This window comes from Lonchura striata, chromosome Z (assembly GCF_050655825.1).
Source record: "Lonchura striata isolate lonStrDom1 chromosome Z, ASM5065582v1, whole genome shotgun sequence".
Lineage (NCBI taxonomy): Eukaryota > Metazoa > Chordata > Aves > Passeriformes > Estrildidae > Lonchura > Lonchura striata.
In genome coordinates this window covers 1,140,019-1,165,748 of record NC_140740.1, presented here as the reverse complement: position 1 = coordinate 1,165,748, position 25,730 = coordinate 1,140,019, and the positions used below count along the sequence as shown (strand labels likewise).

The window sequence follows — 25,730 nt, the reverse complement described above, 5'->3', positions numbered from 1 at the left end:
GGGGCGGGAAAAGGGGGCGGGAACGGGGCATGAGGGAGTGAGGGAATGGGGGAATGGGATGGGAAGGGTGAGGGGATTGAAGGGGATGAGGGAGTGCGGGAATGAGAGGAATGAGGAAATGAGGGAGCGAGGCGATGAGGGAGTGAGGGGATGAAGGAATTAGAAGGATGGGGGGATGAGGGAGTGAGGAGATGGGGGATGAGAGGGATGAGGGAGTGAGGGAATGAGAGGAATGAGGAAATGAGGGAGCAAGGGGATGAGGGAGTGAGGGGATGAAGGAATTAGAAGGATGGGGGGATGAAGGAGTGAAGAGATGGGGGATGAGAAGGATGAGGGAATTGAAGGGGATGAGAGAGTGCGGGAATGAGGGAAAAGGAGCGAGGGGGATGAAGGAGTGAAGGAGTGAGGGAATGCGGGAATGAGAAGGATGGGGGGATGAAGGAGTGAGGAAATGGGATGATGTAATGAAGGAGTGAGGGGATGAAGGAGTGAGGAGGATGAAGGAGTGAGGGAATGGGGTGGATAAGAGGGATAAGGGAATGAGAAGGATAGGGGGATGAAGGAGTGAGGAGATGGGGGATGAGAGGGATGAGGGAGTGAGGGAATGAGGGAAAAGGAGCGAGGGGGATGAAGGAGTGAAGGAATGCGGGAATGCGGGAATGAGAAGGATGGGGGATGAAGGAATTAAATAGTGAGGGGGATGAGGGAATGGGAGGGATGAGGGAGTGAAGGAGTGAGGGAATGAAGGGAATGAGAGAATGGGGGGATGAGAGGGATGAGGGAATGAGAAGGATGGGGGGATGAAGGAGTGAGGAGATAGGGGATGAGAGGGATGAGGGAGTGAGGGAATGAGGAAGGAGCGATGGGGGTGAGGGTGTGAGGGCATGGGATGAGAGGGATGAGGGAACGAGAAGGATGGGGGGATGAAGGAGTGAGGAAATGGGGGTTGAAGGAATTAAGTAGTGAGGGGGATGAGGGAATGAAGGAGTGAGGGAATGAGAGAATGGGGGGATGAGAGGGATGAGGGAATGAGAAGGATGGGGGAATGAAGGAGTGAGGAAATGGGGGATGAGAGGGATGAGGGAGCAGGGGAATGAAGGAGCAATGGGGATGAGGGATGAGGCAGGATGCAGGGAATGAAAGGGATGAGGGCGATAAGGGGTACGAGGGGATAACGGGAACGAGAGGAACGAAGGGGATGCATGAGGGGCTCTAGGGGATGAAGGCCGAGGGGGCTGCAGGGTTGAGGGGGACAGCGGGGGGCTGAGAGCCATTGTGGAGGGATGTGAAGGTCCTGAGGGCCATGAGGGACCCTGGGGGCTGCGGCTGCCCACCCCAGCACCACCAGATGTGGGTGCCCAGCCAGCCCTGGAGCTGCCATCCTCCTCCTCCTCCTCCTCCTGTCCTCTCCAGCTCAGCCCAACACAGGTTGTTTCTGCACCAAGTGCTTGGCAATATATATATCACCTGCCTGTCCCCTCTGTATAAATATATAATGCTGTTACTTTTTGAGGAGGAGGTGGTGTGGAGTTAAGGTGGCAGGGGGGTCACCTGGGCACTTCCTAGGCCATTTCCAGAAGGTGCCAGCATGTATTCCAGTGTTCCTTCCATTACCCAGCTGCGCTGTTTCTGCAATTGCCCGTAGGTCTGAGAATTTGGGAGGAGCATCAAAGCTGTTCTGCTATGCAAATGCTGTTGGAATTATTTTTAAGTCAAAGAGTCTATTAAACCGTAGGTTTTCCAGTGGTAAAGTCTTGCCTGGCCCAGCTAAGCAGTCCAAGATAGTGTGTGCAGAATGCACTACAACAGGATAGACATAAAATATTTGTTTTACCTATTTAGCTATAAACTGCTGCTTTAAATATTCTAGGATTGTTGTGTGTACAGCAAACTACAGCTACCCCACCAGTCTGAAGACCACACTACTCAGGGAAACCTGTGTGCGAATGGTGTGTTGTGATGTGACATTTTCTCAACTGTGCACTTCTTAATTTCCTTGTAGTTTGCTGGGAGTGGAGAGCTTAGGAGGGCAAAAGCTTTTTCTTCTTTTTCTTTTTTCCTTTTCCTTTTCCTTTTCCTTTTCCTTTTCCTTTTCCTTTTCCTTTTCCTTTTCCTTTTCCTTTTCCTTTTCCTTTTCCTTTTCCTTTTCCTTTTCCTTTTCCTTTTCCTTTTCCTTTTCCTTTTCCTTTTCCTTTTCCTTTTCCTTTTTTTCCTTTTCCTTTTTTTCTTTTTTTCCTTTTTTCCTTTTTTTCTTTTTTTCCTTTTTCCTTTTTTCTTTTTTTCCTTTTTCCTTTTTTCCTTTCTTTCCTTTTTTCCTTTTTTCCTTTTTTCCTTTTTTCCTTTTTTCCTTTTTTTCCTTTTTTCCTTTTTTTCCTTTTTCCTTTTTCCTTTTTCCTTTTCTTTTTCATTTTTTATTTTTCTTTTTTTTTTTTCTATTTCTCTTTCTCTTTTTCTCTTTCTCTTTTTCTTATATTCCTGAGGTAAAGCATCTCTCTTTATTCTTAAAATTCCTGTTAGCAGCCAAGTCCTCCAAATAAATACCAGGGTTCATGTGTAAAGATGATTTTCACCACTTGTGATCATTGAAATATTCCACCTAAGTTTGCAGTTTTCAACATTAGGTGTATATATAAATGAAGTTTTACTTCATTAAGTTATTCTGGAGAATTATTAATTGTATTATGTGTATTAATTGTATTATTTGAACAGATTATTGTGCCTTCATAGATTGGTATCTTCAATGCATACACTATTTTTAAAATCAGCTGCATAGTTTGGGTGATGCCATTATAATCTGTGATGCTATAGCCCTTATTTAATTATCATAATTAATTATTTATATCATTCCTTACTGTTTCTTTTATTTTTTTTTTTAATTTGTTGAGTAAAACACCATGTTGTCACCCACCCCTGAGTTTTGGGGGAGGATTTTTCACTGTGGAGTGTTCTCTCTGGGCCATTTTTGCTAACAGTAAATGCATGTGGTAATGAAAAAACGTCACGTAATGTGCATTTCCTTGGAAGCTACAGCTCCTGCTTTCTAATTTTAGCTTTGTTACTGTCTCTCTGGATTATCTTAGGGAAGAATCGTTGGGTTTGAGACATGGCTCATATGAAAAGTGGCTGAGAGGACCCTGATTTTGCATCTAAGTTGGCAAAGGAGTTGCCATGGCTGAAAAAATAAGGCTGAGCAGAGTGAAATTCTGTTCTTGCAACACCTGGAATCAGCTTGGTCATCTCCAGTCCCGTTGCCAGGGCACTGCAGTAGATTGCAGTGTGTGCCTCTTTATCAAGGGAAATGCATCTGCTGCGGCTCTGAAATTACTGGACAAGAAGTCCAAAAGTGGGGGGTTCTCTCCTCTCTCTTCCTCCTTTTGCCTGAAAAAATGCCTCGGGTTTCCATCTCATCTCTGCCAGGCAAGAGCATTAATTGCCCTGTTCCATGTGTCACTGCTTGGATATTTATATACTTAAATGCATTAAAAAGTCATTAGACCATTTAATTTTATCTAAATATATTACTATGCATTTAGAATATATCTATTTTTCATACATTATCATTGATGATGATGAATGAGCAAAATCATTGATACAAATACCAAATTTTTATCAAATATCAAACTGAAAAAATTTTCAAAGTAAATTACAGTTGCTGTAGGAACTTAGTTGATCGGGGAATTTTGGAACTGAACTAAATAAAGATCATGGAGAATAATCCTTTTTCAGCCAGAATGAATGACCTCTGAAAGGACTTTTTCACCTCTTCATCCTGCTCTGCTGTCCCAGGAAATGCAGCTCCAGCCCAAACTCCTTGATCAGTCAAGCATTTCATGCAGCACTCCACTCTTCAAAAAGAAGAAAAGGTGACATTAAAGCTCCCAGACTGGCAGAATTAACACCATTTACATTTCATTCCATGTATCTGCCTCATCTCCTGACAAAGTAATTCTAATGCTGCTTCTTACACTTTGTTCTTTGATTACTCTTAATTTCTGACACTGAGTGATGTCGCTGGGACAAAAAGAGATGATAATTTTTTAATGCCAGTGCCTGGCAGTACCTGTGTTGCAAAGTTTTGTAGCAAAAGAATATTGCCAGGTGTGCCAAACCAGAAATAATGGTGTTGCCTAAGTAAAGTGCTTCTGAGAATGTCTTGTGAGGCTGCTGACAGCATGCTCAAACCATTTCACTTGTGCAATAACACAGAGTTTCTTCATTTTCTGTATTAATATGTAATAAGAATTAAAAATAAGATATTCTGCATTTTTCTGCTGTGTTTGTTCAGGAGACTTAGTAGTCAAAATCCTGGCCCCTGACAGAACTTGGTAAGTGGACACTTATTTTTTCAAAATTGTTAACAAACCCTATTTTTCAGTAATCACTGTAATACTGCTCTTCTTTTGTGAGGTACACAAGTAGTGTTATTTTTCCTTTTGCTGGCAGAAAAAGAGGAATGAAGTGACCTGTTGAAGACTGTGGTAACTGCTGGGCCAGTGAATGGAGATGAATTTTGTCAACTTGTACTCTGTGCCTTCGAGTGTTTGAGCTCTTGGGCCCCAGGACTGTGCTGAAAGTTCAAAAGGAAATAAACCTATATTTTTCATGAAGGTTTTTATTCCACTCCAGTGGCAAATGTTTCCAATCAGCACTGAAGGAAGTACAGTCACAATGCAGCAGTTGTTGCCACCTTCTGTTTTTAGCAGTTTTTCCTACCTTTTTCATTTTACATAAAAGTTGAAGAAATCTTTCAGAGTTCAGATTTTTTTTTCCATTTGTTTTGTATTCTCTTAAAGTTACAGTTATTCATGTTCCTTTCTTAATTTTTTGTTGCTTTGGTTTGTTGTTGTTTTCTCCTATTAACCCAATATATATCAAACTCAGCTTGAGACACGCTATCTAGGAAATACTGACACTATTTATTCAAAAGATAGCAACAGGTGAAGGTCTTAAAAGTTTTGCTCCTGGGAAGGGAAATTGAATTTGGGGGGTGTTGCAGCTAATGAGAAGGACTGCTTGATGCAGGAAGATTTTTTTTCTAATTAGTTCACAACTTCTCGGTCAAAACAGCATTAAAATATCCGTAGGCAGTGGAGCAAAGTTCATTATTATATGAAATTACACTTATAACTAGAGTAAATATATATAATTCTAATAAATAAGCAAGTTAATCTTTCTCTCTTGTTTTATTACACCAGCAAACTACAATACCAGTGCTGAGTTCACTAAAAAATCAGAAATAAGTTAAAAGTGCATTGTGTGTGTGTGTGAAATATTTTTGTAGGTAGATTAGAACTAGGACTACTTTCATGCGAACAACATAAATTAAGCCTATTGCTAAGCTCCAGAGTAAATTACTCTTCTGGTACAAGTCTAAAAAATTCTTTCACCTAAGGAGACTGACCCAGTTGAAGATTGGGAGGGAAATTCTACACAGGTGAATGGTTTTTTTATTTTCTTTTCCTTTTTGGAAACTAAAGTAGCTCAACAACAGAAGCTATCCAGAAGCCAGGCAAGAAGTAACACAGGTTTAAAAGTATTTCTGTATATTTTTGTTGTGGAATTAATGTATAGTACATGCAGTACAGGTTGTGTCCCAGCAGGTTGGACTGAACGCTTGTCCTTGATGTCACAGCACTGCATGCACACAGCACCCTGCACAGCAGGAATGTATGGGATCTGTATTCCTGACCCCAGGGTTTCTGAGGATCACCACAGGCATCATTCCAAGAGTTAGATTTGGTTTCATTCTCCTTTCTTCCCTATTTTTCCCCTTGCCTGTGACAGCAAAGCGACAAGCCCTGGAGCTTAAGCTCATGCTCCAACTGAGGCCCTTCCCAGTGAGGTTGTTACCCACAGAGTGTTATCACTCCCTGTTATTTTAGTAACAGCTAATTTCTCTTATTAGAGACCGTGAAATCCTTCTCTGACTGCTCAGATCCCAGGAGGAAGTGCCAGCTACATACCTAGCAGCAGAGCAGCACGACTGCACTGTGATTTTGGCGCACTGGAGACGCACCAGAGCTGTGAAAACACCTCCTGATGGCAGCTGGGTGAAAATTGTGGGGGCAGCATCCCGGGTTTGGGGGGTCTGGGGAGGGCCACGAGCGGCTTGGGGGAGTCTGAGGGGGCTAAAGGGGAATTGTCATGGGTTTAAGGGAGGTCTGGGATGCTGGAGAGGCTTGGGGGAGCTGTTAGCAGGATTATCATGGGTTGGGGGAGGTCTGGGGGGCTTTTGGGGTAGCTGTAGGGGTTTCTGTGGGTTTATGGGGGTCTAAGGAGGAGCACAAGGGGATTGGGGGTGCTTTGGGTGTTACAGATTTGGGGCACTGCAGGCTGACTGGTAGGGGCTCTAGAGGGATTATGGGGGTCTTTGGGGAGGCTATAGGGGGTAATGGGGTTTATCATGGATTTGTGGTGGTCTGGGGGAGCTATCAGGGAGTTATGGGGGCTTGCAGCTTCTGGTAGGTCTGTAGGGGGTTTTCTTGGGTTTTTGGGGGTGCAGAGGAGTTGGGGGGTTCTGGGGTGTAGATGTGAAGGGGCTCTAGAAAGGTCTGGGGTGCTGTGGGGGTTCTAGAGGGACAAGAGGGTTAATGGGGAGGTAAAATGGAGTGGGGGGCTCTGGGGGTTGGGAGGGGTTCTGGGGAGTTACTATGGATGTGGGGGTTCAGGAGGAGTCTGTGGGGATATAAGGGCTTTTCATGAACTCGGGGCAGCTCTGGTGGGGTCTCAGGGTCTCTAGGGCAGATATGGATTTGGGGAGATTTGTGGAGCTACAAGGGGGGATTTTCATGGGTTGAGGTGGTCTGTGGGAGTTGTGAGGGGGTTATGATGTGTCTCTGGGTTTCTGTTTATTCATCTATGTCCAATGGTCTATGGACATAGATGAATAATAATGAATTTAAATTGCAATAATGAAATCAAATTGCTTTGTCCTGTCAGAGAGCATGCTGATGATACTAGTGTGAGTTCATGAATAGCAGATTGAAGCTGCTTCTGTAACAAACTTAAAAGTTTACTTGGAAAAAAAAAATGTTATTAAATATCTCTACAGCACAAATGCATAGCCTGGTGAGAGTCTCTCTGTGAGCATTTCAAAGCGACTTGTTAAAATGTGAGTTAAATGGGTGCAGAAACAAAGTAACCTAAAACAAGGGATTATACAGTTCTCCTTCAGGCCTCCCCGAGGAATTCTAATCGTTTTACTACTCTCTAGCACTCCGAATACAACAGTTGTGGCACCGGAGAGAATCCCAGTTTTAATGTCCCCACCAACAGAAGATCATGCCCTCTAATTATACATTTTTAATATACCTTTGTCCCATTTGTTAATGATAAGAATTTTCTTTACATCACAGGAAAGACCTGCTGCCTGAAATGAAGAGGGTAGGATGTGTTAAAATATCATGTCTATGCTAGACTTCATCAAATACTCTGTTAAATAATATATATTTATTTATGGCACTCATGCTTTTGTTTATCATTATTTGGACAAGGCCAAGGACTTTTTTTTTTCCTTTTTTTGAATTACAGGACCCAGGAATTTACCAGAACCTCCAAAAGTCCTATCAGCAGGTAAAGTAGAGGTATTATCAAATCTAGTATTGTGGGGGCTTGGTGGTTCTTCTCCCTATAACATCTGCACATTTATTCAGATAAAGTTTGAAACCTGCAGCATATGCTGCATAATCACTGCATACATCAAGCAAGATGATACTTTCAATGTTGCTGGAATACTTTCCTGACCCTGAAACTGCTGACAATTTCTACTGCAGAAGTGTGCAAAAAAAAAAATTAAAAAAATAAAAATAAAAATAAAAAAGGATTAGTTGGGCTCCAACCCTCCAAACCGTGTCAGTAGAATTTCAACACTAGGTTCTTGCAGTTTCAGTACTCGTGTCCCCTCATCAGTAATCGCCTCAGAATTTCTTACTTTTGGTCCATGATTCCCAAAAGCACTGGCCCCACTTGACCAGATTGACCCTGGCACAAGGGTTCGCTGAAGTATTTACCTACAGCACACGGGGAGATTTCGGGCGGGGGTAGAGGTTACCCAAACCACTTCCAATCCCCAGCCCCAGCCAGTGTGCAGCGCTTTCACCGGGTAAACAATACAGCAGGAGTCAGAGGAAGTCAGGAGGAGAAGAGTCTGGGAGCAATCCGCCACCGAAATTTGAATGATTTATTTAATAACACTGCGAAATGGCACACTTCAGCTTCAGCAGCTCATCAGCGCTAGCTCCGCGGATCTGTGCTCGGCACTGACAGCTCCTTACCATAACAATGGGACCCAGGGGCCAAGCCCACCGCCCGTGCAGCTCGGCTGTGTCACAATTCATTCAGCCCAGCAATCACTCTGCGTTATCCGGGCCGGTGCTGGGGCGGCAGCACCTGAGGAATGACAAACCCGGCTAAGACTCACGCCGAATCACCGAATTCTCCTCCCAGGAATTTTTCACAGAAACAGCTACACGCGAGAAAGAAAGCCAAAATAAGATGTAAAATTAAACGGTGGATCCCTGGCTTATGATGCAAATAACGTACCATCACTTGTACGTGATTTTTAGAGGCCAGAGAGGTGGTTATTCTGCATGTAAGAATAGTGGAATGTGCCCCCGAGCACCAGTTGAAGGGAGACCCACCCAGCAGCAGCGATCCCGGGCACCACTTCCCCAGTTACGGTTCTTTAGTCTGTCGACCCGACAGTTTACCCAAATCCAGGCCAATTTCTGCTTAATCCCTTTTATACCAACTCTTGGTAACTTTTCTGTCCCCTCAACTGCTCAGTCAAACGACGTGGCTTTGGGGATAGGCATATTTCATTGATGTAAGAATACACATCCGTGTATGTTTGCAACCTACAAATGTTGTCTGTCTGGTAAATTAACTTGCCTTTTTCAGGAAAACGTTTACACACTGAGGTGGCTAAAAGCACCTGGGGAGATGACAGCTTGCTGTGGGTTTCCAGAAGCTGAGGAACAGCTGCTCTATCCTGTTTTATCAACTGGGGAATGTCAGAGTCCAGCACATCCCTCTAGCTGCCCTGGCTGGCTCCAGACCCTGGCATGAAGTCAAAAACACCTGTGGCTTCCATTTTAGCCCATGGAAAAAGCTGTCAACTCTGTGTGAGGAATTACAAGTCGCAAGGGTTTGAATAGTGTGATATTTGAATTAACACAGGGTGAAAAAGTAGAATTTTGGAGTATTTAGGCTAGGATTCAGGGGGTCAAGATGGAGGGATTTGGGCATGTCCTGAGCTTCTTCTTCTTGCCCTTCATATCTTGCTGTGCTGGTGACACTTTCCTATTGGTTTAAGGTACAGACACACTGTCCAACATGAATTAGCAATATTGGCACATTATTGTAAAGATAGCACGGGTAGTTTTGGTATAAAATGTAAATGTTGCCTGAGAATGTGGACAGAATGCCATGGCCAAGCTGCTGGACAGAGCTCAGCAGGTCAGAGAGAGAATGTTCTAGATAAGAGAAAATAAACAACCTTGAGGAGCCAATCCTGCACATTTCCGACTCCTTCTTTGGCTCCACGGGCTGGGAGAAAAAGACTTTTTACAATCTTGGGGTCATCCCAACTCCCAGACCCCGAGAGGGAATTGCTGGGGGATAACAGTGGGGCTGGTGTCACCCATTTCCAGCTCTGTTTTCTTCCATTTCTGCCCCTGCTCTCTCCACTGCCCTTCACAGGTCACTGGCTCCTTGCTGCTATTTCCAGCTACCTGCAGAATGAGGATGAGGAGGATAATGGAAGAGGTGTTTTGAAGATCAATTCAATAGTACTTAAGGCCCTTTCAGGTGCTCGAGTGAGAGCATGGGTGTATAGAAAATCAAAGTATAATTATTATGAAAATGTACAGTATTGTTCAGAGTAAAAGGGAAGAGAAGGCAGGATGATGAGATAATCAGACCACTGTAACTGAAGGATTTTGAGACATGATATTAAGTAAGTAAAAGGAAACATTTTTAATTGAGCTTAGGGAGGGTATTTCTAGCATGAAATGGTAATTTCTCTAATTTTTTTTCACGTTAACTTTTGAATTTGGGCAAGCCTCTAAGACCATCAAGTACAACCTTTAACCCAGCACCCCATGTTCACCACTAAACCTCTTTCCCAGGTGCCACAATGTTGGTGTCTGAAGGAGATGGGAAGCTGTGAAATGGTATTTTAAGGGCTCAAGCCTGTAGCCATACTCACCATATCAGTACATAAAACATTAACAAGTCTAGATTCAGGTCTCTACTGTTTTGTTATTGTTGGTAATATTATCAAATAAAGGCTTACTGGAGATAATACAAATTTGCTATAATTGTGAGTCTTTTCTTAGGAACCTCCTCATCAAAACACACCTGAAGATCTTCCATGTTTGAATTTATTAGAGATGAATGGTCCAAAGTGACTCACATTGCCCTCAATTCCCTTGGTTCCTTTTGAGGAGCCAAAGTTGCTTCAGCAACCAGTATTCCTTTCCAGAGGACATGAAATGGAGCACCTCCAGCTCAATCCAGAAAAGGCTAAAGGTGTGGCATTTCTAAATCTCACATTGCCAGAAATCACATCGACTGTAACTGCTCTGTGCATGATGTAAAGTCAGACATAAATGAGATACAACACTCAGAGTGTGGAATTCATGTTACCCTACATTTCATTTACTGAACTCTGCTTGCTTGGATTCTACAGTGTCATGAACATTCCAGTGGCAGCCCTCTTGTTGGGGTTTCTCTTTACAGCATTCTCTCTCTTCACTGGATGCCACTCCACCTTACTTCCAAAGAGGCATTAATTAGGGTCTTAAAGCAGAAGTCATATATCCTTAACAATTTAATTTAGATACAAAATATACTCAATATTCTTGCAAAAGATAATATTTTTTTAATAACTCTTTGCTATACTGTGAAAGAGGGTGCATTTCTAAACGTTCCTCTTTCACATTTTCTCCTGTTTTTCTCTTATGTATTTGGGGGCTAACAGCCACCATCTCCACAAATTCCAGATTTCACACATGCACATATTTAGCCATAAGGCAATTCTGAACTTTCAAAATTAAGCATACAGCTACTCCCTGTAGGATACAAGATTTCTTTTGCATTCTAAATAATTTCTGTCTTCATAGCAGAACTACTCAGCTCTGTGTAGACTCAGACTTTGGCACTGAATTGGAGAGACAGGTTTGAAGGAGGGACTCTTGGATGGAGAAGGACCTGGCTGGATGGCTGCATCCAAAAAGTTACAGGAAATCACTCAGCATCCAAGTGGGAACCAGTAACCAGTGGCACAATAAATTAATATCAGCACCTAAAAGGGCACTGGAGAGAGAATTTGGGTGAGGACCTGGAGGGACAGGAGCCAGGGAATGGCTCCCACTGCCCCGGGGCAGGGCTGGGTGGGACACTGGGAATCAGGAATTGTTCCCTGGCAAGGTGGGCAGGGCTGGGATGGAATTCCCAGAGCAGCTGTGGCTGCCCCTGGATCCCTGGCAGTGCCCAAGGCCAGGCTGGACACTGGGGCTGGAGCAGCTGGGACAGTGGGAGGGGTCCCTGGGTGGGCTTAAGGTCCCTCCAACACAAACCAACCTGGGATTCCACGATTCTACAACTCTAAAGCAAAAAAAAAAAAAAAAAAAAAGCCCAGAAATATTCAGCCACCTTAATGCTGAGCACGCTGCCAGTGCAGCCCTCAGTGCAGCTCTCAGTATTGGAAACACCAGCAGTGGCACTATGGAAAAATATTAAATATTTCTTCCTTCCTATCTCTTGCTGGGCATTAACTCAGGCACCAGTTAATGAACTCGGTGCTGCAGCTCTCACTCTGCAACACCCCACAACAACTGTGCTCCTCACCAACCCCTGGCTGCCTCCCTGCTCACAAGAGGCTCAGTTAGCTCAGGAAGGAAAAACCTGCAAGTGAAGAAGGGGTTTGAGTAACACAGCCGAGTATTTCTTCCCCTTTCTTCCCCCTGACTATTCCAGCTATTTTTTCATTGTGGAAACTTTACTCCAAAATTACCTTTTCGGTGTGTGGGAATCAGACAGATAGCAATTTTGAGAATGTCTTGAGGGAGCAAGGTGATTTGAGTGATGAGACTCATAAGCCTTGTAATTACCGTAATTATGAGACCATACCTCTACAGGTAAGAACTCATAAGTAAAAGCATTAACATGACCATTTAAAAAGCTCAGTAATTCATTCCAGGGCATGTGGTTACAGTGCAATGCTTAACATAAACTTCATGACTCTGCTGGCACTTGGCCTTGCCGCTGGAGCGTGTATCCATCCTCCAAGTGTGGGTCCTTTTGTCCCATGTGCAGTCCTTTAAATACAGGTCTACAGCATCAGCAGTTACAGCTGGCCAGACCTTGTGCAGTGTTTTAGACATTGTTTGAGCTGCAGCTCAACGCTGGAGTGTTCTGGCCCAGACAGATCCACTCTGAGAAACCCATGTTCAAAAGGAACCCCAGAAAAAAGGACTTTTCTGCCCTACATGTGCTTTACTCCAATCCTGACCTGCTGCCTAATGGGGTGGATGAGCAAGAAAAGGTTGGCAGCGTGAAGAAATGCCTCGTTCTTGGCCATCCTCTGCTCTTTTTTTGTTTGTTTGTTTGCTTGTTTACTCAGCACCTCAGTGCCAGGTTATATCTTCTGTCAGCGTCAGCACTGTCACAAGCCCCCTCCGGGAGAGAAGGTTGGTAGGGAGAAGAAAGTCTCTCCCTGAGCAGACATGCCGAGGCAGAGAGTGCAAAAAACACAGGGTCATTAGACGGGATATTGTTAATATTCTTCAAAGTTTGTATCCATGAGCTATAGCCCGAACCGCCAGCCACAAAGTGATGGTATCACATGGAAACTGAAGACGATCCTTTTGATCACAGCGTATACAATACCTCTTGAAGGTGTGTGCAGGACAAGTCTGTACGAATCAGAGCTTGTTTGGGTTTTTATTTATACTCATTTCCCTGAGTTTTATTTCACGGGGGAATACCTGCGTTGTTCATCACTTGCACATTCGATGCTAAAAGGCATATTTTATCACCCAGTGGTTTTTCCATTTCAGTGTCACAGTTTTGTTTGGACTTTGAGTCATTCTAGTCACACAAAATTACTACCCCATGCTAAGATCACTAAAATCACCCTTAGCATCAATCAGTTTCAGTTACAGGTAAAATTCATTATTTAAATTTTATCGATGAGGAGCCAGTACAATACCTGCAATCCAATTAAAACACGCTTGGAAAGTTAAAGAAAGCAGCAGTTTTCAAACAAATAAAGAAAAAAAAAAATCACTGCATCTGTCCTCCCACAATCCACCATAAAAAGCAAAAGCAGCCTCATAACCTTTGCATTATCTCTGCCTTTGTTTTTTGTGCTGACCTTGCATTAAAAGGTTGCATTAGCAACTTTCCAGATAAGGTAAGAATTTGGAGGTTGAGATAAACATGTTCTTAAGCATTTTCTTTCTTCTGCTTTTTATTGTTGTTGTTGTTACTGGATTGATTGTTTTGTGGACCAGTTTTGGTTTCATTTGGGGTTTTTCTGGGGGGGGTTGTTTGGGGTTTGGGTTTTGGTGATTTTTTTTGTTTGTGGGGTTTTTGTTTGTTTGTTTATGTGTAATAAAATAACTCCCCCAAAATTTTGCATTCCTTTTCACCCCAGGATATGTTTTCAAGGACATTAAAAAAAAAGAATACTGAATGCATTGTTTGGAGAGGAAGCTGAAAATCCTTTTTGGCTTTATTTTGACTGAACTTTTCTCTGGAATCTTCACTCTGATTTTGGTTCTCCTATTGAGGAGAAGTACCCTTTAGAATTTTAGGGAAAATGTTAAGGGATTAAAATCATATTTATTATTTTTTTGTTGCCATAAAATGTAAATTTTCCAGGATTTTAGGTGACCTTCTCCTCTAGGAAAGGGGTCCTCTGAAGAGCACCATTTGTATTAGCAAATCTGTCAGTGTTTTATCCATACTGTACATAAAATAATGTGTTCAATGCTATTACATCTGCAAAGTCTAGTACTCGAAAGTGTCAGAACAGAGAATTTAGCTTCAATTTGTTAATTTTACACATCGGCATTCCAGTGTGGTAATTAGTGGTTCATCTGCATTGTGTTTGCCCACCTTTTTGAGGGCACAGATTAGATTAAACTCTTTTAATGAGCAGCTGTGTATTTTTTAATGCTCTTTTACTCAGTCTCTAATCTGTTGTTGCTGGTCATATTTAAACCCTGGTTGGAAGATAGAATTATTAAATTGATTTTAAGAAGGAAGCCTCCCACTCGGCCAGAGGAACCTTCAGTGTGGGCAGGGATGGAGGGAGGGTTTCCAGCGTCACTTTGGGAGTTTCCCTGTCCTCCCCAGCCTCAGTGATTTTCCCTCGTGATCCCTACAAACCCAAGGCTTCAGCTGCAGGATCTGCCAGCACCAGAGACTTGCTTCTGATATTTTTTATTTAAAAATTAAAATGGGCTCATTGCCATGGTGGAACGTGAGTCCCTCAGGTGTCACTCTCTTACTTCTGTCCTCCTCCTCTTCCACGTGCAAGGAAAAACTTCCTAACACACCATGAGGATTTTTCCTGGCAGGAAAAGGATCATTCTAACTATTCACTGCAAAAAATAACCAAAAATATTCTCCAATGAACTGATTAATTCTATTTTTTTTCCCCTTCTTCTTTATTTCTTTCTTCAACAAAAGGAACAGGCTGCCTAAACATTTTCTTGCTCCAAATTCCTCTCACACCCTGGTTTAAAGCCCAGCAGCACGAGCTCTGCTCTGGTTCCACTCCTTCCCCCTCAGCTCCCAGGAACCAGTCAGTGCTCATTACACCCTGCTCAGTTAATTTCTTTACAGGGAATACAACTGTACAGCCAAGCAACCTGCTGCTCTCACACTGGCTGCAGGCCCCCATGCTCCCACTATTCCAGTTTACAAAGGTACATTTTTAGAATATTTTCAAAGATTATTGCAAGCCTGGCGGCGTTGCCACCCAAAAGTACTGGTATCAAGATTTAAAAGTGCAATATGCAGCAAACATCTCCCCCCCAAAACAGACAACAGAAAGGGCACACAAAACAGTACCTGGACATTGAAAACTGTTGGAGAATTTTTGTAAGAACCTTACAAAAATAAACTTGTTAGCGAAGATCCCTATTCTTCTCTTATCAAACTCAACCCTGTGACTCCAGATTTAATCTTTCTCATCAGCAAGCAGTAAGCTCTTAATTTTGGGGCACTTTCTACTGAAAAGGTTACCCTTACATGAGGACTGTCTGCTTCAGGACTGTGCAGTCAATATCTCCTTTGCAGATGGGTGTTTGGCCTACTATTCAAGTAATTTCCTAATATTGTAAATTTTGCCACAAGAAGGGAAAATTTGAGATTTTGTCCACAGGGATAACTGAAATACTGTGTCATGGCTCATGACAAGAAGACTGGTAGCCACTGTACCAATAAATCAACTGCTGCCCAAACCCAAAATAATTCAAAAGATAATAACCGTAAAGGATGGGGGTAAAAAAAATTCAGCAGTTGTTCCTTCTAGCCTAAGAAATTTCTCTTATAATTTGATGACACAATGTGACTTTTTGCAGAAAAAGAAGTACACATCGAGTATTTATTGTAGTTTAATGCATTAGGCACTGTTTAACTGCTTATCCAGACCTCATTTATCTAGTTTTTAGCACCTTCATTTTCAAACCTAGATCTATCTTTTAGCTAACCATAAAACCAGCACACCCTCTCTGCACTATGCCTTCATTAGCACTCTGCTGCTAAGCATGTAAAAACACGACAGAGACACCACAGACCAGATTCCAACTGCAGCCAAGGCATTCTTGGGTTAAAACTGGCATCAGCACCAACGTGAAATTGCTCCTGCACAGAATATCTCAGAGATGGTTATCAACTGCACTGTGGAAGAACAAAAACTTACCACGAAAACTCCAGAAAAACATGAATTTCATCTGCATTGGCCATGAAAGAGCTTGCTTTCCCAACAGCTTAGTCTTCTAATCCATTATTATTATTATTGTTATATTTTAAGTTATTTTTATTTTTATTTTTATTTTTATTTTTATTTTCATTTTTATTTTTATTTTTTGTTTGTATCAGCATAGTATTTTTAGAAAACTAATTCTGTACACATGAGATCTATGGGACTTCATCACCAGCTTCTGTGGAAGCAGCTGAAGGGTCCTGCAAAGGAGCCTCACATTTACGGACTCTGATTATTACAATTTCACCCAGATACCACCCTCTTCATGAGTGGCAAATGCTGCATCTGGATTAAGAATGTGTATAAGATGCACTTAGAATGACGTTAAAATGACAGTAATCTTTGTCTAAGATATGGAACACACTATAGTTCTGACCAGATTTAGGAAAACACTCCTGCTGCACTGGATTTATCTTTAGTGTCAGTGCAACATGTTCTCTACACTTGCATTGTTATTAAACTTGCAGTAAACAACCCTGCAGGATGTACTTACACATGTAACATTTGACATTATACATAGTAGCCATATATAATATAATTTATATGCAATAGATTTATTAATATATAATACGTATTACTTGGTTCTGTATCTGGAAACTTGTCCTCCAGTGTGGTTGCTGATGTCTCACCTGCACTCACAGCTGGCAAAAAAGTAAATGTTCAGCAAATTATTACTGGAATTTCCCCAAAACACAGTTGTACTAAATATAAAGACAACAAAAATAAAAAATAAAAATAAAAATAAAAAATAAGAAAAAAGAAAGAAAAAAAGAAGCACAACTTTGGCACTGGCACAGTATTTTCCAGAAAGTTTAGAAGATTTCTCTTGCAAGGACAGTGAGAGATTCCTGCTTTGTGCTCAGGCAGCTCGACATTCCAAGACACATCCGTGAGCTTTCACTGGTATAGTCACGATTTCTTTTTATTTTAAAAACCCATAACACAAGTTGTGCACCAGCTGCAATCAAATTAAGTTTAGAAGAACTCAAAATGTGACTGATTACCTCAAAATAAGGAGGTTTGTAAGGACCTGAGGAGTCAGCAATGGGTACTCCCAACTCTACCTAAAGGGAAAGAATAATCCCTGCTAGTTTAAGATAGATATCCTTCCATCAATCTGTAACAAATGCGCTCAATATTTTTGTTTTTTCTAGCAGGCAACATACAACTGCTGTTTTGTCCACCAAGTTGGTCAGGACGAGTCTCCTGCTGTCCGTAGCAAGTGAGGCTGATCACGCTGCTCAGCCCCTGGAGCGCTGGCTGTGCTGGGTGCCAGCGCCCACAGCCCTCCTCCTCCTCCTCCTCCTCACTCCAGCATCCATCTCCCTCCCCAGAGTCGCTTTTCCCTGCCCGGGGACGCTGGACAGGCCGGAGCGGCGGAGGGATGCTGGGCTGGGAGCGGGCAGGGATCCAGGGATTCAGGGATTCAGGGATCCAGGGATTCAGGGATTCAGGGATTCAGGGATTCAGGGATCCAGGGATTCAGGGATCCAGGGATCCAGGGATTCAGGGATTCAGGGATTCAGGGATTCAGGGATTCAGGGATTCCTCCCTGCGTGCCTCCAAGCGCCCCACCGACCCCAGCGAGGGGCAGGAGCCATCGCCTGGCTCCACAGCGCTCTGCCTTCCTCCTCTTCCTCCCCTTCCTCCCTCGGAGGGTCCCGCGGTCCTCCAGCGCCTGCGGAGTGTGCGCGCTGCGCCCCGCAAAGAGTTAAGGATGCTCCTTGCACAGAGGGCTCGGAGGGCAAGGAGGACAAGGAAACCGCTTCAACCATCAACCCCGACACCCCCAGACCCCTCGGATGGCGTGGAAGCAACTTCAGGAGCGCAGCCCAGCGCGGCAGGTGTGGGCACACCTGCCCATGTGCCTCCCTGCTGCTGCCCGGCTCCCAGGCCGACAAGGACGGGGATTTTTTGGCACTTCCATCCGAGAGGCTGGCACTGATGTGCAGCCCCATCCGGGGCACCGCGCTCACCCCGAGGTGAGGGGAGCGACACTCCCTTCCCACGCGTGTATTAAACACCCCCCCCTCAAAAAAAAATTAAAATAAAAAATATAAAACCCAACGAACCGAACCCCTACAACGGGCAAAGCGGGGCCGGGAGCCGCGGGTACCGCACAGCGGGCACTCTGCAGGCCGGTGCGGGGGGTGCCCGGGCGGTGCGGGGCTCGGGTTTAGGGTGCCCGGGCGGTGCGGGGCTCAGGTGCGGGGGTGCCCGGGTTTGGGGGTGCTCGGGTTTGGGGGTGCTCGGGCGGTGCGGGGCTCGGGTTTGGGGGAGCCCGGGCGGTGCGGGGCTCGGGCGGTGCGGGGCTCGGGTTTGGGGGTGCTCGGGTTTGGGGGTGCCCGGGCGGTGCGGGGCTCGGGTTTGGGGTGCCCGGGCGGTGCGGGGCTCGGGTTTGGGGGACCCCGGGCGGTGCGGGGCTCGGGTTTGGGGCTCGGGTTTGGGGGTGCCCGGGCGGTGCGGGGCTCGGGTGCGGGGGTGCTCGGGTTTGGGGGTGCCCGGGCGGTGCGGGGCTCGGGTTTGGGTTGCTCGGGCGGTGCGGGGCTCGGGTGCGGGGGTGCTCGGGTTTGGGGGAGCCCGGCGGTGCGGGGCTCGGGTGCGGGGCAGCGCCTGTGTCAGCACAAGCCCGGGCGGCGGCGGCGGCGGGAGGCGGCGCGCGGCCGGAACAGCAAATGCTATTCAGCCGCGGCGGTTTCAAGCCGCCCCTGCCGGGGAGCCGCGGGGGCGCGCCGGGCGCGGGGGCGCGCGGCGGAGCGGGAGCGGCGCGGGGGCGCGCGCGGAGGGGCGCGGGCGCGGGTCTGGGGGGGCTGGGGGGGCTGGGGGGTCTGGGGGTCACGTCGAGCACTGAACCCCGAAAAGTTGCCGTGGCTTCTCGCGTGTGCGTGTGTGCCCGTGGCTGGGCTCTCCGAATATGGAGATATATTTTTAATTTTTTTTTTAAATTTTTAAAAATTGTAATTTTTTTTATTTTTAATTTTTTTTCTAATTTTTTTATTTATTTTATATTTTTTTATTTTTAATTTTTTGTTAATTTTAATTTTATTTTAATTTTTAAATTGTTTTATTTTTATTTTAATTGTTTTATTTTTATTTTTATTTTTTTATTTCAATTTTTTTTATTTTAACATTTTTATTTTTTAATTTTAACATTTTTAATTTTTATTTTTTATTTTTTAATTTTTATTTTTTAATTTTTATTTTTTAATTTTTATTTTTAAATTTTTTTAAAATTTTATTTTTATTTTTAAGTTTTAAGTTTTATTTTTAAATTTCTATCTTTTAATTTTTATTCTTTAATTTCTATCTTTTTATTTTTATTTTTTCATTTCTATCTTTTAATTTTTATTTTTAAATTTCTATCTTTTAATTTTTATTCTTTAATTTCTATCTTTTAATTTTTATTTTTTAATTTCTATCTTTTAATTTTCATTTTTTAATTTTTATTTTTTAATTTTTATTTTTAATTTCTATGTTTAATGTTTTTTTTTAATTTTTAAATTTTTAAAATTTTTTAAATATTTTTTTTTTAATTTAAATTTTTTTAGATTTTTTTTTTTTTTTTTACATTTTCTAAATTTTTTCAGATTTTTTAAATAATAATAATAATAATAATAAATTAAAACACGAGCAGAACCCAAGCGCGCCCCGTTCTGGGGCAGGGCTGACAGCCGGGGTCAAGAAACAGCTGCTGGAGTTAATGTTTCTTCCTCCCACTCCGGCTGATGGCGGTGCCCGGCCAAGGCGAAGTGGGAGCGGGAGCGATGCTCGGGCTCGGCCCGCGGGATGCAGGGCGGGCCGGGGGCAGCGCTGTCCCAAAGCGGGCCCGGGTCCCCGTCCTCCGTGCCGCGGCCGGGCGGGCGCGGGGCCGGCTCCGGGGTGATGCCCGCCGTGTGTCCGGCCCGGGCCGGGGGTCCCGGGGGTCTGCCCGGGACCCCGCACCCAGACCCGGCCCCAGCGCTGCTTCCCCCGCAGCCGGAGCCGGCCCAGCCTCTCCCCGGGCTGGGTCCAGTCCCGGGCTGGGAGGCTGTGCTGGCCCACTTGGGATTCCAACAACGCCTTCCTGGGTACATGCTCATGTTTCTGTCCTAGAGAATGCCTGATTCCAGAATTCCCACTGACACAGCTGCTGGTCTCCCCGCCGGGATGGAAGGACCTCCCTGGGAGCGCCAGTTTTCAGGAATTTGGGCAGTATTTCACTTTTCGGAGGGTGGCAATTGGACGAGTCACTGTTTTTCCCACTGCAAGCAAGGCTGCTCCTCAGCTCACGTTTGGTTCTCGTGGGATCATCCCTGCCGCCAGCAGAGCTGCCTGTGTCGGGAGCTGCACTATCTCCATCACCACCTCGGGACCTGCTGTGACATGTTCCACCATGTCGTGACACAGCTCCGGGCTGCGGGGGCAGTTTGGTGCCTTTGGGTTATTTCTGCCTTTGCTGTAGCCACAGAGAACCCATCTATTCATAAATAAATAGATGCAGTATGAGCACTATTGACATCCTGCAAGCGTGGCTTGCGAGAGGCTAACTAGAAGCAGAGCTGTCCAGTAAGCCCTGCTGCCTCCTGGCTAGCTGGCCTGTTTCATTCCTTGCTTAATTCCCTGCTCAGGATGGTTCACTATTCCAGTTTCTTGCTTTACATCACTCAGTGGACTCTGCTCTGCCTCCTGCTTTTTCCAGGTTGGCCCGCTCTGCTCCTTCAGCTGTATTCTCCACACGGATCTCTGCCCAGCTCCAGTACTTCCTGCTAATTAATGCCTGGGTTTTTTTGCTGTCTAAAAAAGATAGGACTTTGATTAGACACACAGACACACAAATGAGCATTAACTCTTCTCTTTCGGAAGAGTAAGTGGCTTCAAACCCAAGTGCTGAAGGATTGACCCGGTATTCCCAAGAGGTTCACGTGTGGGGTGTTTGAAAGTCAATACCTCTAACCCAGGTTCATCAAACAGGTTACTTTAATTCAGACTTCCCATTTCAGACCTGCCATTACCCAAATTCAGATTCCCTGTTAAATTCTGTAGCTCCAACAAAACCCCTATACGCATATTTTGTTTGGTGTTTTTTCTGAGCCAAATCCTTGCTACTGCGACCTATGAAAGACTGAATTATGTTTATCTTTTCAAGTTTTTCTACAACCTCAGGAGAATTAACATGCTTGGTCTTGCTGTTTAGAAACTTGCTTCAGGTTGCAGCTCACCAAACTCAGCTCCTTGTCTTTTTCAGCCATCTTCTCCTTTTCTCCACTCAAAGCAGCTTCAAGCATTTGCCACCTTGTGTCCAAAGTTTTCTCATGCACAAATAACGTGAAGCTTGGAAAAATTGCATGGAGTTCAGATATTGAAGAGTGCTGGCTCAGAAACTCCAAGGATCTCTCCAAGATTTCCCAAGGTCGTGAAGGTCATGAGAAGAAATCACCCACTTCTAAGCATAGGGCCCTTTTCAGGTCCATAGTTTAGAGGGTGTTTTTTTTCCTCCTGAGCCTCTAAAAGTTAATCCTAACTAAAAATCAATATTTTGAAGGTACTGTTTCCATAAAATTCATGATCTTGTCGGTGCACTGGCAGGGCGTTTTGGGCAGTGTGTCTGCAGAAGGATCTCTCTGCCCTGACTCGCCATGCCAATGCTGATTTCATGGTTTGTTGCAGAATAAAAAAATATTGACAGCTTCTGCTCCCACTGTTTCATACAAAGGGAGAGTGGAACATCAGTATTTACAAACTCGCCACCAATGAAAGAAAACATTTTATCAAACCACATGACTTCAGATGAGAGAACACATTGCCACAGCAGATAACTGAGGTCAAGCAGTTTCCAAGCTACAAAAGAAAGCAGGCGTTTTTTATGAGCGGCGAGAACATTCAAAATCAGAGCAGATAAACTAAAGCAAACATGTACAGAGGGAGATATAAAACCTTAGGTTCCAAATCTTCCCTCAATCTTAGAATAAACAACCAGATACGGACAGATACTGGGCAGATCACTGCACGTCTTTACTGAGGGCTCCTTGAACTTTTATTGGAAACATCTGATTCCAGCAGCTACCGAAACAGATTGAACACTGGGGAGAGCAGGAGATCCCATCCCCGAATGATACACCTCTGAGAATGTGCAAATGAATGAGCTGCTCCAAACTCAGATGGGGAATGGCCACAGTGGAAGAACACTTTTAAAATTACATTTGTGGGTGCATTTGTGGTCGGTCATTCACTGGTGCCTTTGGGTTTCCCAGGCTGGGAGACTGGATTCAGCCCACTGTACATCCACCAAAGCATCCAGCTGTGCAGCAGACCCCAGTCCTGTGAGGCTGGCTCTCACTTTGCTGGCTGCGAGGGGTCATTCTGCTGTTTGGGGACAGCAGCAGGCTGGCTCCCTCCAGGACATTTTTCCAACCAGGATAAGGTGTGGACAAGCTGCTGTGGGCTGAGCTGGGCTGTGAATTTGCTGCAGTTTCTGGGTTTCCACCAGCTCAGAGCTGAGAGTGGTGTCTGTGAGTCGTGGTGTCACCCCAGCCAGCAGCCAAGCCCCTCGTGGACCCTCCCAGTGGGACTGGGGGAGAACTGGGTGGATAAAACACAGAGAACTCGTGGGTTGGAATAAAGAAGGCAAAGGAAGGCAAGGAAGACACAAACCATGCACACAAGCAAATCGAGAGAAGGAATCCATTCCCTGCCTGTCCTTCAGCACCTCCCGGAGGGCAGGGCCCCTCACCTGTGACCATGACTGGGAAGACAAAACACCACGGCTGCCAACACCCCCTTCCTCCGCTGCCCTCCTCATCCCACCCTGAGCACGGTGCTGGGACATCCCTCGGGCCAGCTCGGGTCACCTGTCCTGCCCGTGTCCCCTCCGACCTCCAGCGTGGCCACACGAGGGGCAGGAGAAGGCTTTGGGTGAGCCCAGCAATGACAAAAGCATCTCTGAATTATCAGCACAAAGCCAGACACGGCCCCAGCGCACCCCCGGGGACGCAATTCCCTGTTGTCCCAGCTGCATCCAGCACACCGTGGGTTTGTCTGCCCCTGGCCCCGGTCCTGCGGCTTCACCCGGCGCTTTGGACTGTAATTAACCCTCTGCTGGGCTAATTAAACCCGGGCTGGCGGTGGCGCAGGAGTCAGGGCTGGGCACGGGCTGCTCCAGCGCCGCGCTGCCCCGGACGGGACGGGGAGAAAGCGGCCGGGAGCTCGGCTGAGTGGGCGAAGCGAGACATTTCCACAGCACCCGCGGGACCCCCGCGCTCCTCCGCAGCCCCCCGAGCCTCCCCCCGGCGCTCGGAGCATCCCTGCCCGCCGTGGATGCCGCGCCGGCACAGCTGTGCCAAAAACATCTGGAGGGGCGGGAGAGCCGCTGGTGATGCTCAGGAGAGACCCCCGAGGCACCCACCCGGCCCCGTCGGCTCCCAAAGCCCGCTGGGGGTTAAATATTGATTTCCGTGCCCAGGTGTTGGTTTTCGTCAGGAAATAAATAAAGGGGAATTACTGAAAAGCAGCGGCGGCGATTGTGTGGTCATCCCGGAGAGTTTGGAGCCTGCTTCAGCGGAGGCTGAGCAGAGAGAGAGAATTCCGCCACAGGAATGTGACCTTCTTCTGGTTTTATTAAGTGATGGTAATTATCGGTGGCGTTAAAATAGGTTATTTTGGTGTTTTTTCACGTAATTTTGCGACAGGAAGAGTTCTGCATTACAAACACCATCTTCTGCTGATGTTAAGAGCTCCACCACTCTCCAGCTAGTAATGTTCTGGAAAAACTAAAAAAAAACAACAGAAAATAAGAACCTGTCTTCCACAGAGTCAGAAAATTTCCTGAGGAAGTTCCAAACACAATCTCTGTCATCTACTGAAAAAAAAATTGTATTAATTAATGAAAGTTTCTCTTAATATTTGATCCAGAGAAAGTGCTTAAGGGGCTTTCAGAAGACAAAGATTCTCATGCAGCTGATGATTCAATGGAATCAAAATATGCTTTTTTTCCCCTTTCTTTACAAACATCTGGTAGAAAATGTGCTTTCACAAGATGCTGAAAGACTCTCCTAAATCCCGCCAAATTTTCCCTAATAGCTCCTCTAAGCATCTCCGGAGCTTCAGTATAACCCAGGGAATTTTAATATTATTAAATAGCAGGAAATTTCACATTTTGCATAACTTCATCAAAACTGGGCTTTATTTTAAGAAGCATTTAGAAAACCACCTTTGAATTTAGCCTCTAGTTTAGTTTTTTCAGTAGAGTTCTTGATGACTTCTGCTAACATCACACTATTTTGTAGGAGTCTTTGTCATTATTTCCTTTTACAATTACAAAAAAAAAAAAAAAGAGAAAAGAAAAAAAAAAGAAAAAGCAATGAGCAATGTCCATCTTCAAAAATGTTGAAAAAAAGGCAATGCCAGAATTCAGGATTTTTGACACACCTGGCAATAGTTGTGTCAGGTCAGAGCAGTGGCAGTGGGGAAGTTCTGCCCAAAGGGCTGCAAGTGGAATATCTGGGGATATTTACATATTTATAAATACCAAAAAATTATGATATTTGTAGTTAGTGGAGGGACAAGCAGGAAGATGAAGCCACCTACTCAATATCTTAAGATTTTGTGCAGCAAAAAGTGGGTGAATTAATAAGAACGACTGAAAGTCTTGGTGCATGATAAAAACTGCAAGTTAATAAGCATAGCAAGCACTTGTTCAAGTAATTTACATGACTGGAATATTAATTTGTGAGGGTATAACTTTCCCTGGAAGGGTGGGGAGGGCAGCAGAGGGTGTTTTCTTAAATATGGGGATGATGCAAGGATTGTCCCAAGGCCTGGGTGGGGAAGAAGATGGGTGGGTTATTAGCTGGTGGGTGAAAGTAACAGGAAAAATCAGGTTTTTGTGCACTGCTGAAGTGAATGATTTTGTAAACTGATGGAATTGTGTGAAAACACTGGAACCCGGGGAAGTGCAGATATTTAACTGCTCCAGAGGTGAGGTAGGAAGGCAGGAAAACAGGAGCAAAATCAGCTTGAAGTTTGAAGCTAAACAAAACAAATGGTCGTCAGGAAGCCGTTGTTCAATAAATAGACAGAAATGGAAAGATTTTCTGGGGAACAGGCCTGAGATAGCCAATAGATTTGACAGCTCCTTTAAAAAACTATATTAAAGGCAGAACCATAAACTCTGCCAATGCAGAAGCAGGCTAGAAATGAATGTAGCTAAATCAGGCATGTTTCAATGGCTTAAAACACAAGAAGGGAGTACAGGAAGTTGGAAACTAGGTCAAACTGAAAAAAAAAAAAAAAAAGGTAGGCCAGGATTAAAAAAAATATATTCAATACAACTAGGCATTTCAAAGGCATGGTAGTATGAAGAACAAAATCACGTGATAAAGTTGTGGATTAATAAATTAAAATATTTGTAATCTTCTAAAAGACAACAAAGAGGCAAGCAGCAGCCAAGATGAATTTGTCAGGAGCAGGTCATGGTCAAAACAAACTGATTTTTTTTTTCCATGACAGAGCCACAGACGCCAGGAGGAAGCTGTGGACGTCGTACAACTTTGGCCTCAGTGAGTTTGTGTCACTGTGCCACAGAGCTCTTGTGTGCAAGGCAGGGAAACATGAAATTACTAATCAGCTTACTGAAAAATGTGTTTGGAGAGCACAGGTGTCACATTATCCAAGTAGAAAGAGATTATCAAATGGGATTTCACACTGGGGGTTCTTCTCTAGTCCAATGCTGTACAGCAGTTTTTAGCAATGGCTT

At 44.6% G+C, this 25,730-nt stretch overlaps 1 long non-coding RNA gene across 1 annotated transcript; it reads left to right on the top strand.

The window, feature by feature from the left end:
* Positions 1–25: 25 nt before the first annotated feature.
* Positions 26–18,067, top strand: LOC146763564 (uncharacterized). The gene is made up of 2 exons (XR_014951569.1): positions 26–7,572; positions 8,899–18,067. It is a non-coding gene; the product is annotated as an uncharacterized LOC146763564 (long non-coding RNA).
* The last annotated feature ends 7,663 nt before the right edge of the window (positions 18,068–25,730 follow it).